This window comes from Aphelocoma coerulescens, chromosome 3 (assembly GCF_041296385.1).
Source record: "Aphelocoma coerulescens isolate FSJ_1873_10779 chromosome 3, UR_Acoe_1.0, whole genome shotgun sequence".
Classification (NCBI taxonomy): domain Eukaryota; kingdom Metazoa; phylum Chordata; class Aves; order Passeriformes; family Corvidae; genus Aphelocoma; species Aphelocoma coerulescens.
Genome location: NC_091016.1, coordinates 111,741,697 through 111,757,358, shown reverse-complemented (window position 1 = coordinate 111,757,358; position 15,662 = coordinate 111,741,697). Strand labels below are relative to the sequence as shown.

General features: G+C 38.2%; 1 long non-coding RNA gene across 1 annotated transcript in view; it reads left to right on the top strand.

The window, feature by feature from the left end:
- Positions 1 to 15,662, top strand: part of LOC138108656 (uncharacterized) — a 170,391-nt gene that overhangs the window by 149,229 nt on the left and 5,500 nt on the right. The window lies entirely within an intron of this gene.

Sequence of the window (15,662 nt, the reverse complement as noted above, 5' to 3'; positions counted from 1 at the left end):
GCCATAACTATCACACACAGAACCTTATTCTTAGCTGTATCATACGAAATACCAACCACTAATACAGTAAAAACAATATATGAAAGAAAACGAAGCATTATTGCTAATATTGTTTGCTAAGGTAAAACATCTTTATGGTTTTGTGTGTTCAACAATATAGTACCACTTAATGGACAATATCAATTGACTTGTGGTTAGTTTAGAACAAATAGTTCTTTGCATTCTATTTGTATGAAGTTAATCCCTCAAAGAGACTTTTTAAACTACTTTTTAAACTAGTAATTAATTATTTTTAAATACCATTTTGAGTTCAAGAGGTTTTACTCAACTTTCTTCTCAATTTCTACATCAAAGTAGCAAAAGGAGGAACACGTATTCTACTTTCATAAAAATCGGGGGAAGAGGCCTTTGTATCTACTAATATAGGGAAAATTTAGTAGACCTTCAAGGAAATCAATCAGAAAAGTGATTTTTTTATCCAAATGGAATAAACTTATCCTATCTGGAATGCCATTTTTCTGTCATTGTGGCAAAAGTTCTTCCTGCTTGAATTGAGATATTCAGTCAATGTGACTAAGGTGGAAGCAAGCTGACCAAAACTTCAGGGACAATGACCAATGGAAACAGGCATCTACCTGTGTCTTGGGTGCATTTCTGTATTGCTGTCAAAGGGAAACAAGAATGACTGAATGACACCTGAAAAATTATGAGTATTGAATCAAATTTAAAAATTAACTTCATGGCCAAATACATATATATATATAAAGAGGTGGAAACTATTCTACGGATCAGTGAGAACATCATGTATTTTAGTCCAATCACCTCTGCTGTAGTTTAAACCCAGATGGAAATTGGGCACCATGCAACCACTCACTCAACTCCCACTCTCTCCCCTCACCCCAGTGGAATGGGGAGGAGGATTGAAGTAACCTAATAGAAAAAATACTTTCTAGAGAAAAGGGATACTTGGATTAGATTATTTTGTATTTCAAGGTAAACTAAGGAGCAGAGGATGTAGAATTTGAAGAACATCCTTTGTTTATGGCAGGAGACAGTGATTCAAGCATGCATGTGAAAGAGGGTACCATGGGAAGGATTCACTCTTCTAAATTTGTTTTGTCTTTTGTATCCAAGAAAAAGACCCTTTCCAATCTATCCGAGATTAATTAGTCCAATCACTCTTCTTTCTTTAACTGAAGGTAATGCATTCTTTTCTTAAAATAAATTTCAACTCTAGTAAGGAATTTTTTATTGGAAAGTATGAACAGAAAATTACAGATAAAGATTAAGAAAGGCAGCAGCAGTTGCATGAGTCCTGAAATCAAGCCTGAATGAGTTGCAAAGTTCAAGCTCCTTCACAGATCATTGAGTCTGATGACAAAATCTCTGTATAAAGCTTTATGACCTGCAAAAAAAGTAGTCCAGACACTGCAGAAGCTGTCCTGTGTGTCAAGGATAGGAGATGTGCAGAATGGAGTTTAAAGAGCAAGAGCTTTGTGTTGTACCCAGTCATAGTGCCTGGTGTGACTCAAGTCATACTGACAATGTTGTGCAGCGGTAATGATTTCTTTAGGATTCCCCCTCCCCACCTCCAGCTAAACAGGATGGTACCACAGAGAAAGGAACTATTCTTTATATTTTTATTCCCATCTTTATCTGCCTAATTAGTTTGAAAATTAGAATTAATAATCATGTGTCTATATAAGACAAAAAGCAACGGAGTTGCTGCAGCATATTTACAATAGAAACTTTTTCCCAGTGAAATGGGAATAGATTCTTCTATTTCAGAAAGCAACTATGTGCGTTAAACAAAACATTTCAACTACTCAAGCTCAGACAATAACTTCTGCAGTGACCTCAATGGAAGCATTCCTGCCTAATTACTGGAAAAAGTGTTCTAATCCTTTCTGTATCTTTCAGTAGCACCCAGTGCATTCTGGACTCCCACTGGAGTCTCTCAAATGACAGCACACAGAGGATGCAGCAAGAAATATGCAAAATGTGGAACATAGCCAAACAAAGCTCAGTAGCTTCCCTCAAAAGGAGTAAGAATTTCTTGAGATTTACCCTTCCCTTACTAAAAAATTCTACCACATTACGGCCTTTTGTGACAGTGCTGCATAGGTGTTAAGCGACTGAGAAATATGTACTTCTACAAAAAACAAAGATAGATGAAATTTTGTGCTTTCCTAACACTTGTTTTTAAATATCATCTGAACTAGCTGATACCTTGAAACAGTATTTTGTGTATAAATCTGATCCTTTCTAGAAGAATAAAAAGGAGATCTTATACCTGGGATTATAATTATTATTTTGGAACTTCAAAATATTTTTCTCATAGAGGTTAGCCATGGAAAAAAATCCTAACAGAAATGTTCCTTGTCCAGCTTAGGCAGTTATAAATATGACCCACAGTACGTTGCTACAGATGTAAAAGCTATCAAATGACCTGGGAAAGTTTTTCTTTAAATGTGGCTTTGCAGATGTTGAATCACTTGGCATTTACAAGTAGAATAAATATGGTGCCTATAGTATGTATTCCCATTGGCCTTCTGTGACCCAGGTTAGCTTTTCCCTTAAAACATAAAGCATTGATGCACTATTGCTTTCCTTTCCTATGAAATTTAATAAAAATAATGATAAAACCATTTGTTACTGTATAAAAAAAGGTTACATTTTAGGTCTCAGCAGTGTAAGGTCACAGCTAAAAAATAGTTATGGACAGTTTCCCTATTTTCTTTCCCCTACAACCTACAATTTGAAAAGCCTTTTAGAAGGCATAGCTTCATGTTGAAAGAAAAATATGAAACAAAAGGGTTTTTATAGAATTAACACTTAGAAATATCTTTAAGTGTATGTAAACTTGATTTGTTATCTATTGTACATTCCAGGAAAGGTCAATTTTATTTTATGATAATTACTAGACTGCGAGAAAAATCCAAGGTCAATACCAGCATGATTCGAGGATGACTCCTGAGTGTCATCTTCAAATAGCATCCCTTTGTCAAATATTCATTCAGTGGTATCTGAGATACAACTGCAGGTCTGTGTGTTCATATTTGCAGCATGAAAGAAGCATGATTCTTGTAAAGGTTTTCAGTGGTAGCTGGCAGTAAAGGACAAGAACTTATCTATGCTGTCATGCAAGGTTAGTTATTCTGTAACAGCTGTTCTTTAATATCTCTACAACTTTTCGCCCAGATCAAGGACCTCTTACTCTCTTTAGCTTCATTCACTGTGAGACAAAAAGAGAGCAGTGATAATTTTAAGATCACAACATTGTACCTTCAAATGAATTAACTCTGTTTGTAGATGAATACTATCACTGCAAGACAATTTATACAAGAGCCTAGTTTAGAAGCTCAGCTGTTGATTTTGGATAAAATTGTTTACCATCCTGTCAGAATCCAAGGGAACCTGTAAGAATTCTATTTTTTAGAAAGATAAATGTATTTAATGATTTTTTTTTTTTTTTTTTTTTTTTTTTTGCTGCCAAATAGACATGACTGTGTTTAAAGATCGGAAGCACATCAAACTGAGTAACAGAGTAACCTAAAAACCCAGGAGAAGAGGGAAATGCTGCTGTGTGGATGAAATAAATCCCATCCTTTCCTTTGGAAATATAGATGATAAGTTGTGATAATTCTATCCCAGCTTTCCTCCACATACACTTCTGCTGTTTATTATAGAATTGGATCAGTGGTAGGTAGTCCCTATGGTGGTACATTGTAGCAAATAGGTTTTATGACATGAAGGGATATCAGGTGTTTAGTTTTATTAAAAAAAAAGAAGAAAGGAAAGCAAAGTGGACACCAGCAACAAATGGGGCTCCTCAGGGTATGGTATTGGGACCAGCACTATTTGACATCTTTCTAGGTGACATAGACAAGAAATACAGACAGTGGGCTTGAGGGCACCCTCAGGAAGTTCACTGATAACAAGCTGTGAGGTGCAGTCAGCATGCTGAAGGGAAGGGATGCCCTCCACAGGGACCTGGAGAGGTCTCAGAGTTTGCTTCTGTGCAAACCTCATGAAGTTCAACAAGGCCAGGTGCAAGATCCTGCACCTGCTTCGGAGCAATCCCAAGCACAAATACAGGCTGGGAAAAGAAAGACTGAGGGCAGCCCTGAGCAGAGGGACATGGTGGTGTTGGTGGATGGGAAGCTCAACATGAGCCTGCAATGTGCACTTGCAGCCCAAAAAGCCAACCCTGTCTTGGGCTGTATCCAAAGCACCGTGGGCAGCAGGATGAGGGAGGATTCTGCCCTTCTGTTCTGCTCTGATGAGACCCCACCTGCAGTGCTGCATCAGCTCTGGCGGTCCCAGCACAAGAAATCTGTGAACTTGTTGGAGTGAGTCCAGAAACAGGCATGATTATGATCAGAGGGCTGGAGCACCTCTCCTATGAAAAAAGTCTGAGAGAGGTGGGGTTGTTCTGTCTGGAGAAGTGAAGTCTCCCGGGAGGCCTTCCAGTACCTAAAGGGGCCACAAGAGAGCCTAAGAGGGACTTTTTACGAGGGCATGTAGTGACAGGACAAGAAATAATGACAGGACTATAAGAGAGTAAATTTAGGTGAGATATTAGGGAGAAATTCTTTGCTGTGAGGATGATGAGACACTGGCACAGGCCACCCCAAGAATCTGTGGCACCCCATCCCTGCAAGTGTTCAAGGCCAGGTTGGGTGGGGCTCTGAGCAACCTGGTCTAGTGGCAGGTGTCCCTGCCCATGGCAGGGGTGTTGGAACAAGACAATCTCTAAGTTCCCCTCCAACCCAAACAAGTCTGTGATTCTGTTACTGTAAGAAAAACAAACAAAAAAAACCCACAAATTCTTCTTTTGGCAGTGAAGCTCCAAGAATCCTGAATCTAAATCAGCTGAAGATGAATTTGACCCACATAGAAACTTAAGATTAATAAACAAGCCTCTTAGGTCTTGTAAATCTGCATCATTTTGGTGAGAGTGATCTTTCTTAACAATAGCTAGAGGTCTAGTTCATAATTGAAAATCAATAAAATGTCACCAAAAAATCTTCAACACTATTTACTTTAAATAAACAGAATAAAACAGCATACCTCACTTGATGCTTTGGTTTTGATTTTTTGGGGGTTTTTCCTTTAAGGAATACACTATTTTCTATCAATCTTACTGCTCCTTTCTCCCTATATTTTCTGTTTCATAGGAAAAATTACAGATCATTTTTTATCAAAGTCTGTGCTTCATAAGTGCCACATATATTTTCCAGTTAAAATCAATATCTCAAAATCAAGAAAAAGAATAAGGCATTTTCTTATTTTGCAGAGTAAATATAACTATGCATTAATATACCTATTATTAAAAGCAGATGGAAATAAGTATGTGAGAAAATTCACCTGTTCTTTATATTGAATCTATTTGGGATTTCCATAGCAAGTTCTGTAAGGCCTAAGCATCAAAGTCCAGTAAAAGAAATTTTTTGTCATTTATTTGTTTTAAGGCCACTAAATGAGCTGATTACTCACCTATACAACCATACTTTCTTCCCCTTGTGACATGGCAGCTCTTTCTACAACTCTTTTTTCCCTTGTTCACAGCCTCTGTTTAATTCTGTCTTGTCTGAACTTAGAAAACACTTTCTTTAGGTCATTGTTTATACAATTAGTGCACAATGAGACTTATGTGCAGTTATAAAAAAAACCTAAAAAGTAATAATTAGGAGTGTGTTAAGGTTAATATGAGAAACAACTTTCCTTAAAATTCTGTCCTGCACTGCTTTCTGAAAAGTGGTAAAAGAATCATATTTTTATCACTTTTTTCAAATTCCATCACTCTCCAAAGTATACAAAAGGTGACTTGCACTCTCTGCTTCCCACCACTGTCATATCTAGCAGCTTTCCAAAGCATAACTCAGCAAGAGTTTCTCAGTGTTATGGCTTTTTTGTGTTCAGTGACATTGAAACACATCCACAGAAGCATATCAGTTTGAATGAAACTTGTACTGGTCAAAGTTACTGAAGAATTTTATTTGTAATGCTGAAGTCCAGGCAATAGTGTGAAAGACAAAGGTTCAAGTCATCTTCATCTTGGTTTAAAGAAGAAATTTGAAATATGATGTCTCTGGGCAATTGCCCCAAATGATAGTCTCTGGCTATTCCAGGGTGAAGTTCAGGCTGAGTGGAGGTGATGAGAATGGAGGGAATTATTTTCTTTTTCCACAGCATTGAAAGGTCTTGGATATTGCAATGTCGTAAGGAAAAATCATCATCACTTCTCTGAATCTTAACAATATCAGTGTTAATTATGTAGGAAGTTATGTGAACTCAGTCATGAGGACAAAAAATAATTTGCAGGAGGTATCTGGTCAGTACCGTAATTTGACCAATGGATCGAATAGACCAGAAGCCTTTTAGGGGAAAATGTCACATATGAGGATCAGACATCTGTTCTTTGTAGTGCCCCAGTTTCCATAGGGTAAATAATCCTCCATTTCCTGTATGTATTACAGGCACTTGCTAGACAATAAAAGAATGTGAAGTACCATCCTGGGCTATGGAACACATTTATTCCAGCTGTGATAGGCTTGTTAGCTCTGCTTTCCTCTGGTTTCCCTCCATTCCCTTGACAATATCCCTTCCCCCATACCTGTCACTCTCTTAACATTCATCTCTGTCTTCCCTTATCTCTCTTCTTAGTCCTTATTGTGACCACCTTTGTTGGCAATTATATCCTCAAGGAAATAATCTAGCTAGTTTTAGACTTTTGCTCTGAAAGTATGTGAACTGAAATTTTTAAAAGCCTGACTGTTTGGTCATATTCAAGCAATTTTCAAAACACGATAGAAAGCAAATTTCTGAAATTAGGTTGGTCATGTCCTTCCTCCCTCCCAGATAGATCCCAGGTACCTATCCAATCACTCATTAAGGTGGTAGTGCTTCACAAATAAGCAGCTGTAAGGTTATCTTTAGATGGGCAGGACTAGGTATTTTCAGAAAGAGAAGAGCTGATTTAGATCAGAATGATAAAAACATTTAATCTGAATACAAAGTTTCTACAACATAATGAGTATTTTTTAGAGTTTAAGAATCATAAAACAAGTTTTCATACTGAAAAGTTTTGTATAATATTAACTACTAATACAGTTAATAGGTACTGATAAATCTTCAATCAAAGCCGTATGTGAACTTAAGTGACATAAGTTCAGCTTGCACAATTTAGCAGAACCATTCACATATGTAAGATTAAATCAAGACATGAGCAGCATTTCCACAAAAATAATCGCAGTAAAGCAGTCTAAGAACAGTGTGACTGATCTGACTGTGCCATTAGATGTGGGAGAATACCTACAGAAACATGGCTCAAAGAGGGTAAATTCAAAAGAAGGCAGAACACCACATCACAATAACGAACACTGTGCATGACAGTGTTCAGACACAGGTGATCTGTACTACTAATCTTGTGAAGAAAATAATGCAGGATAAAGGAGGGTGGTATAAAATTGTTTGTAGCCACTAGAAATTAGTATGAAACATTTCTTTGTGAAAATCTCCATTATAATATGACTGCAAGCTGGGAAATCACTTTTTCTGAATAATTCATTTTGATTAAAGAATTTTAGCTATCTGCACAGTGCACCTGTTACTCATCAGGCCAGGGGTTATTATGTAGAGTGGGGAATGAGAGGCTGGAGAGCAGTGCTGGGGAAAGGGCCCTGGGGGTCCTGGTTGATGGCAAGTTGAACATCGGTCAGCAGTGCCCTGGCAGCCAGGAGGGCCAGCCCTGTCCTGGGGGCATCAGGCACAGCATCACCAGCTGGGCAAGGGAGGGGATTGTCCCACTCTGCTCTGCCCTGGGGTGGCCTCACCTCGAGTGCTGGGGGCAGTTTCAGGGTGTCACAATATAAGACATATATTAAACTATTAGAGAGCATCCAAAGGAGGGGAACTAGGATGGTGAAGGACCTTGAGGGGAAGCCGTGTGAGGAGCTGCTGAGGTCACTTGGTCTGTTCAGCCTGGAGAAGACTGAGGGGAGGCCTCACTGCGGTTACAACTACTTTGTGAGGGGAAGAGGAGGAGACACTGATCTCTTCTCTGTGGTGACCAGTGGCAGGACCTGAGGGAATGGCCTGAAGCTGAGTCAGGGGAAGTTTGGATTAGATATCAGAAAAAGGTTCTGATGGGTGGTTGGACACTGGAGCAGCTCCCCAGGGAAGTGTTCACAGCACCAGCCTGACAGAGTTCAAGAAGCTTTTGAATAATACTCTTGGGCATGTGGTGTAATTCCTGTGGGTGACCCTGTACAGGGCCAAGGATAGAACTAGACGATCCTTGTGGGTCTATTCCAACTCAGTGGAATCTGTGATTCTGTGATTGCTGTATGGTTGCTCTTTACCCACTCAGATGTGCAACACAACTAAAATAATAAGTATATAACCATATGATTCATCTTGTCCTAGTATGAAGCAAAGGCATTCTTCTTCACAGCAGAAACTTGTATCGTAGTGAAGTTGTCAGAATCACACTAGAGAAAAATATATGATTAAACAGTATTATATTTTAACCTTGGGACCATACCCTCAGACAGTATAAAATAACACCTTTTATTCAGCTAAACAGGCTTGTACTCATTTGCACCTAATGAAGGTTTCACAGGTGACATATATTAATACTGGAGATAAAAGTAGAAAATTAAAATCAAATTTCACAAAAAAACAGAAAAAATATTTTTCTAAAGTGTCCTTTTATTTACATTCTCTGAACCACCTGAAGAAAAATGAAAGCTAGGATCTGAATAGAATTATACACAATATCTTGACATAAGGAGAACGAATGTTAAATTGACAGGCAGGTTAATAGTGAAGGCAAAAATTTATGGAAAATGAATACTTTCCCAGCAGTTCAGGAGTCATAAGGCGGTCATAACCACAGGTGACATGAATGAGAATGGTGTCTATTTATGTCTAATCTGCAATGCCTGGGGAGAAGGAGGGAGAAGGAGCTGGAATTTTAAGAAGTACCAGTAAAAATCAAGGCTCAAAAACTGTATTGAGCCCACACTGAACCTATTTGTCAATTTGAAGAACTCCATGAGGCAGAAATGTTTGATAGGAAGTTAGTGACCCTATTTACTTTTAACAGCATTGGCTATGAAATAGCTGAATCTTGTAACCATGCAAGAAGTGTATTATGAGACTGAAATGTACAGCTGTGTTTAGCATTCTTGTAAAAATAGCTGGACAATATCACACATGCCAAACAAAATTATTATTCTTCATCTCATATGTGAATTCCAGCTGAAATGAGATAGCAGGGTTGGATTGCACATAAAAATGAAAGAGTCACAGCCTAGTATTTTGTTTCCAAATTCATCCTACAGGTAATAACACTGGAGAGGAGAAAAAAGAATAAGTCTTACCTTAATGTTACTAAAAAATATGTGCCTTTTGCAGTGCCTCTCATCTGAAGATCTCAAAGGTTTTTATTAACACTAAGCCTTACTCCTCTTTTTTTTTTTTTTTTTATGGTAATTGATATTAGTATTGAAATGTATAAAGCATGCTACTATGATTCTTTGGATGAGAGTTTATATTGATTTTGTGTAGCTATTGATAACTTCATAACTCCCAAAGAAGTCAGTGGAAACCAATACTCTGCTCTTTGAATACCATCATCACCTCTCCCACTCCTGAGTGAGAAAGGTCCTAATTGTGACCTTTCAGTACCTGTATGTGACCTACAAGATGGAGAGAGACCGTACAAGGGCAGGGGGGCAAGGGACAATGGCTTCAAAGTGGAAGAGAGTAGGTTTAGATTAGATATTAGAAAAAAATTCTTCACTGTGAGGGGGGTGAGGCACTTGAACAGGTTGCCCAGAGAAATTGTGGCTGGAAGTGCTGCCAAGGCCAGGTTGGATGGGGCTCTAGTGCAAGGTTTCCCTGCCCATGGCAGAGGGATAGGAACTAGATGATCTTTAAGGTCCCTCCCAAGCAAAACCATACTATGATTCTATGATTCTATTCAGCATGTGCAGGTCTCCTGAGCACATTAACTTTTACAGTGTGCAGTCACTGCTCCACCAATAGCACCAATTTCCTTGGATCTAGAAGCCTTTTCCCTTACACACACAGTATCTTCATAACGCTTTTCCACTAAACTATTAACATTACTGCTTGTCCTGCACTTTCCCTAAATTATCCCAAGATTATCTTAAGATTCAAATATGGACACTGTCATTTTTTCTTTACAAGTTACCTCTTGACATCTGAGTAGCCCCTTCAGGATTTCTGCATTTTCCCAGCAAATGGGGGTACACAATAGCATTCCCATTTTGCCCATGGTTGGGTTGAATGAATCCATATTTGATGAGCACATATGAACAGATACTGTGGTTCAGGTGATCTGAAACTTCCCAACGTGGTAATTTTGCTCAGAGGGGCAAATGGGCCCTTGGCACATTCAAGAGGTAAATGTTATTTCAAATAAAGTTTCCTTTGCTGCTCTTATAAAGTAAGGAAAGCCATGTCCAGAGGAGAATCAGACTCTCCTTAATAACATGTGCAAAGGCATCTTGCAGCAGTTAACATTTGCTAACCATGTGACCTTGAAAGAGGGATTGTTGTCCTTTCTTCTCTCACTGTGTTTGACATATCTTGTTTCCTTTTGCTTGGTGCCTGCAATTAGTCTTTAAGCTCTTTACACCAAGGAGTCTCTTATGCAGTTTTATTTGCTCTTTAATTCCAATTAAGATGGATTTGCTCTTCCTTTGCCAAAGTTATCCAAGTCACTCTATAAATATTTGAAAATAAACATGCCATTCTCTGGGCTTCATTGTTTGTTCAGGACTGTTGTAACTGTTATTCAGGATGCTGTCTAAACTAAGGTTGAAAAAAAATTAAAAAAAGCTTGTGGGCTTTGTGGAATACTTACATGATGCCTAAATCATCTTTCCACTTAATCTACTCTGGATGAGGGGAGGTTTTTTGATTGACTATTCTCAGCAGATTCACTTTCTCTCAGTTTGTTGGGTTTTTTTTTTTCAAAGCTTTCCTACACTAGCAGTAAGCCTCTGATATCTAAACCACAGAGGAGATATTTTATTTATGCATATTCATAGGTGATTAAAGGAAATTGCACTTGTTTATTTTGCCCATCTGAATTGTAATATTATCCATGTTGATTCCTGCCTTAGAAAAAGCTGCTTAAAACTCATGTGATACAAGGGCAGGAATTCCCTGTAGATCTGTTCACAGTTAATTCTCTTTTGAAATAACTCTTATGCACAAGAGGCCAGATTTATTTGATGCCATAAGAATAAAGATTCCTACTTGTTATTATTTTACTGAAATGATTTTGTAATGCAAATTAAGCAGCTTTAGTATTCAATTACTTTTGTGCTAATATAAATTGTAAGATTAACATAAACATACTATAGCTTCAGCAATTGGTATCATAAAAATCCAGCCAATTTCAACAGCTGCAGTTAAATGGTATCCTGTGGTCCAAATACTGAAATCGAGGTAGTGGTAATAGAAATGCTTGTTTTGGACACAATGGTGATAAATAGAATACATCACAATGTCTGAGTCACTGTCATGAATAAACAATTCTAAAAAATAGAATAAACATACAGCACATAGCCTTTGTAGTGCTGTGTTCTCACAAGTAAGAGACCACAGGCAAAGGGACTCCCCTGCATCACCATCATGCCCACAGGGCTGCAGGTACTTGAGCTATTCTGGCGTCACCTTGTGATGAGGAAATGGATGGTGGAATAGAAATCAGCAAGAGCTTAATCCCTTATGGAAGAGGTCCCTTGGGTGCTGTCCTTACATACTGTCTAAGCACAAAATAGATAACCTGGATCATCCAGGTTATCTATCCACAGGCTGTATGATTTAGTTTTATTTTACTTTGGGTTTTTTTTTATTTATGTTATTTTTAACATCAGGGAGGACAAAAAAAGAGAGAAAGAGACATGGTTTTGTATTTGACCACAGTATCTCTAAATAAACATAAACTGCAGAGCATCTCAGCTGGAAAGGTCAAGAAGCATTCGGAATTAATGTGGCAGCTACTGAGACTGCTCCTTATCTCTTTCTGAAGCTGTCTGGGGAATGTCTGTGGTTGAAAAAAATGAGCCTCATTCTCCTATTTGCAAGAACTAGTAGGGGACAGAAGGAGTTAATTAAAAAGACACAAAAAGGTATAGTATAAAAATATACACAGTGTAGTCATTAGCTAGCCAATGTAACCACTGTGAGGGGCTGGATTACAATCCTTTTCCCATTACTGATGTAGCTGGATGCTCTTTAAGTAAATAGCAGACCATCAAACCCTATTTTATGGACATGTGTTGAAGCTGAGAGGAAAGAAGTAACTGCTCTTATGGCCCTGACAGTCCTACAGCATTTGGATTTAGCTATTAGCTCCTCTGTTTACCCGAGATGATGCCTCAATTAAAGAGCTAGCAGAGCCAGGTCAGAATGACAGTGGCCAAAGATCACACTAGGACTCCTCAGGCCGCCACCCCAGCATGCGGCACTTGGAGTGTCTCATTCTTGGATCTGCTCCAAAGATCCTCACTCCACATAGTAAAATGCAGAATTGAATTTTTCTCTATGTTTTTACCTCGTGCTTCACACTTGTCTCGTCACTCACAAATAAACATGCACACGACTCAAATGAGGTTTCTGTAGTTCAAAGCAAGAAAAAATCCATCATGTAATTTGAGCATTACCTGTACAGTACATGAAATTTATATTGATTTTCAAAACTTGTGCGTAATTAGTTGCATATCATCGTTGTCAGCTATGTCGTTGTTCTTGCTGTTTCAGTAAGTTACTGAACACAGTGCAATCAAATTTCACAAAGAATAAATTCCTTTTGTTTTAATTTTATATAGAACTTTGACTGTGTTACCAAGGATATGATCTTTTCTATGATATCTTCTACATGATTTCTGTAGAAATGGAAACTGTGGAAAGTTGGAAGATGCAAACTATTAAGAGCCTGAAAATTCATTCAAAATTAATTCGATTCCATATTATTACATTTAAATGATCTTTCAGCATAAAGATATCAGTATCCTTCTGTTTTTCTTCATTTGCTATGTAAAATCCTTGATAAAACATAGTCCCTACACTTGTCACTTTCTGTGATACTGTCCCTTCTCCATTTGTCTGTGAGGACTGGGAAGTTTTGTATAGACATGATATATGCTGCCAAGTCATGTAAATGCAATCAGAGTTCTGGTGAGGTTACTGCAATGACATAAGAAACTGAGGCAGTGATGGATGAGGGAATAACAGTAACAGAAACAGGGAAAGGGGTTATCTCAACATCATTGGCATAAAAAATGGAAAGTATGGACCAGATTTTACATATGCACCATCTTGGATTTCCTCCATTTCTCTAGAGAAGCCAGTGAGCTGAGGTTTGGGCTGCCTTGCATTATTGGAAAGAATTTGGTATGTCATCTTATTTTGCTGCAAAGTTAAAAAGAATTTTTATGGAACATAAAATTTTATCCTTGTTGATGATAAAAGCATAGTACAATTTTCTACTTTCTAGAGTGGTCATCAACTTCTACCTGTCTTCAGAGAGGAGCAGGTAAATAGGGTGAGGCAGCTGTCAGTCCCACTGTAGAGTTCAGTATCACTCTGCTTTCATACTTTGAATACACAACAGAATTGCCTCATTAGCTCAATTTAATGGACTGCTTGAGCTGGTGGCTCTTGTCATTACATGGCAAAGGGCTTACACCTGTCAAATTCCTAGTGTGGATCAAGTCAGGGTCTTCCTCACAACTATTCAACAGCCTCCAAATCTAAATTACAACAGCCATCCCAGATTTTACTTTCATGGGAAGAAAAATACACAGTATAGGTATAGTCAGTGCAAGATGCTCAGATGTGATTCTTTGTATAGCAGCTTTTGCCATCATGCTTCATGCCCTTTAATCTGTCAATATTATGGCAGGAAACTTTGCACATAGTCAGGTTGTCAGGTCACTGCAACACTTTTACTGTGTAGCCATGAAACATTGAACACCAGAGAAGCATCAAATTTGAAGATTTCACATTTTTCTCATTATACTCAACACAGTCCAATCTTAAGAACCAAAATAAAGTCAGTGAACAAGACACTGGTACTTGCAAATATCCACTACTGCAATTTGATTTGACAGCCCTTCTGGTAGAAGCAGATTACAGGGATGGTAATAACAGAATTATAAACCATGTTTACCAAAAAAACTGCTGCGTCATGAATGTTTGAGTGCTTCTAAACCTTAGGTGGCATGGAAGTACTACAGTGACAGCTTTTGCCTTACAACCCGAGAGCTCATTTTAATAATTCATTTAAAATCTGGTCTGGCTGATATCCAATCTTCAGCAGAGGCTCCCTCACTTTGGGGTCTGTGTCCTTAATAGAAGGCAATTGGATCAAACCACAGACTCTGCTCCACTGTGTCATTCTTTGCTTGTGAGTTTATCACCAGCTATGATGTGCTGTAAGGTTTATGCGTTGACCATGACAAAAGGGCTATAACCAATTAAACTATCTGCTGACACTTCCTCTTAATAATTTCCCAACTGGCAGTGCTTCCAGTCCTCTTATTTATTGCCCACATTCCTGAGACAGCCACAACCTACTACTTTTAGTAAACCCCCCTCTCAGAAAAGAGGAATGCTTAGTTCAGGATAGGGCCCTGATTCACAAAGGGGAGAGGAAAAGTCCCTTTCACTGCATCATGCCAAAATAGGAAAACTTGGTGAAGGAGCCTTCACCTGCCAACAGAGAAGAAAAATCTGTTGCAACCCTGCTATGAAGACACATCTTCCCCTGTGTTGGCATTCCTTTTGGAAATAGGAACACTGAACTAAGGTCCACTGCCTTTCAAAGGACCCCATTTAACCTTCTATATGTCATTGCCTGACACATTGCATTTTGCTGGAAGATTCACTATAATTCATATCATTTAGAAGTATAAAAAATTCTATTGGAGGAGCAAGCACACACTGAGGTGAGTTGCTGTCTGGACTGCAGATCACCTTACTGTCCACTACACAGCTCAGAAATTACCACTGAGCCAAGGATGTTCCCTCTGGCACTGCCCTCACAAGTGTATAGACTGTATTTTTATCTCAAGCAGTAAATCTGGGCTTCTTCCATTACGTGCAAAACAACACAATTATCCTAGATTCTAATGATGAAATTACAAGTCCTGTTCAAGCTACAAATTAAATTGCAAACAGAGATTGCAGGTTGTACACATTCATTTGACCTTGGTTTACTTTACAATAAGGTATAGAAGTCTTGGATTTTGATCAAATGTATCATATAGCATTTGGATTTTGCGCTGGTACACAATAGCACCTAACTATGTCCTATTTTTGAATTATCCATTTAGCAAAAAGGGATTAACAAGGGAACTAAATATAAAGATGCCAAACCATTGAAAGAGTTGGTTTATATGCAAAATGTTAGTTTATAATGTGATGAAACAATTTAGTCTGAATTTCTTGGGATTAATTTCTCATGCAGGGAAGCTGCAAGCCTTTAGACAGTAAGGTTCCTATAGAGAGATTTTAATTCTCAGTCTAGCTCTGAATTTTGTACAAGTGGGCTGTCCTGTGAGAGTGTTTTGGCAGCTATTTTAATCTGGTTTCATTGTCAGGAGTGCACACAG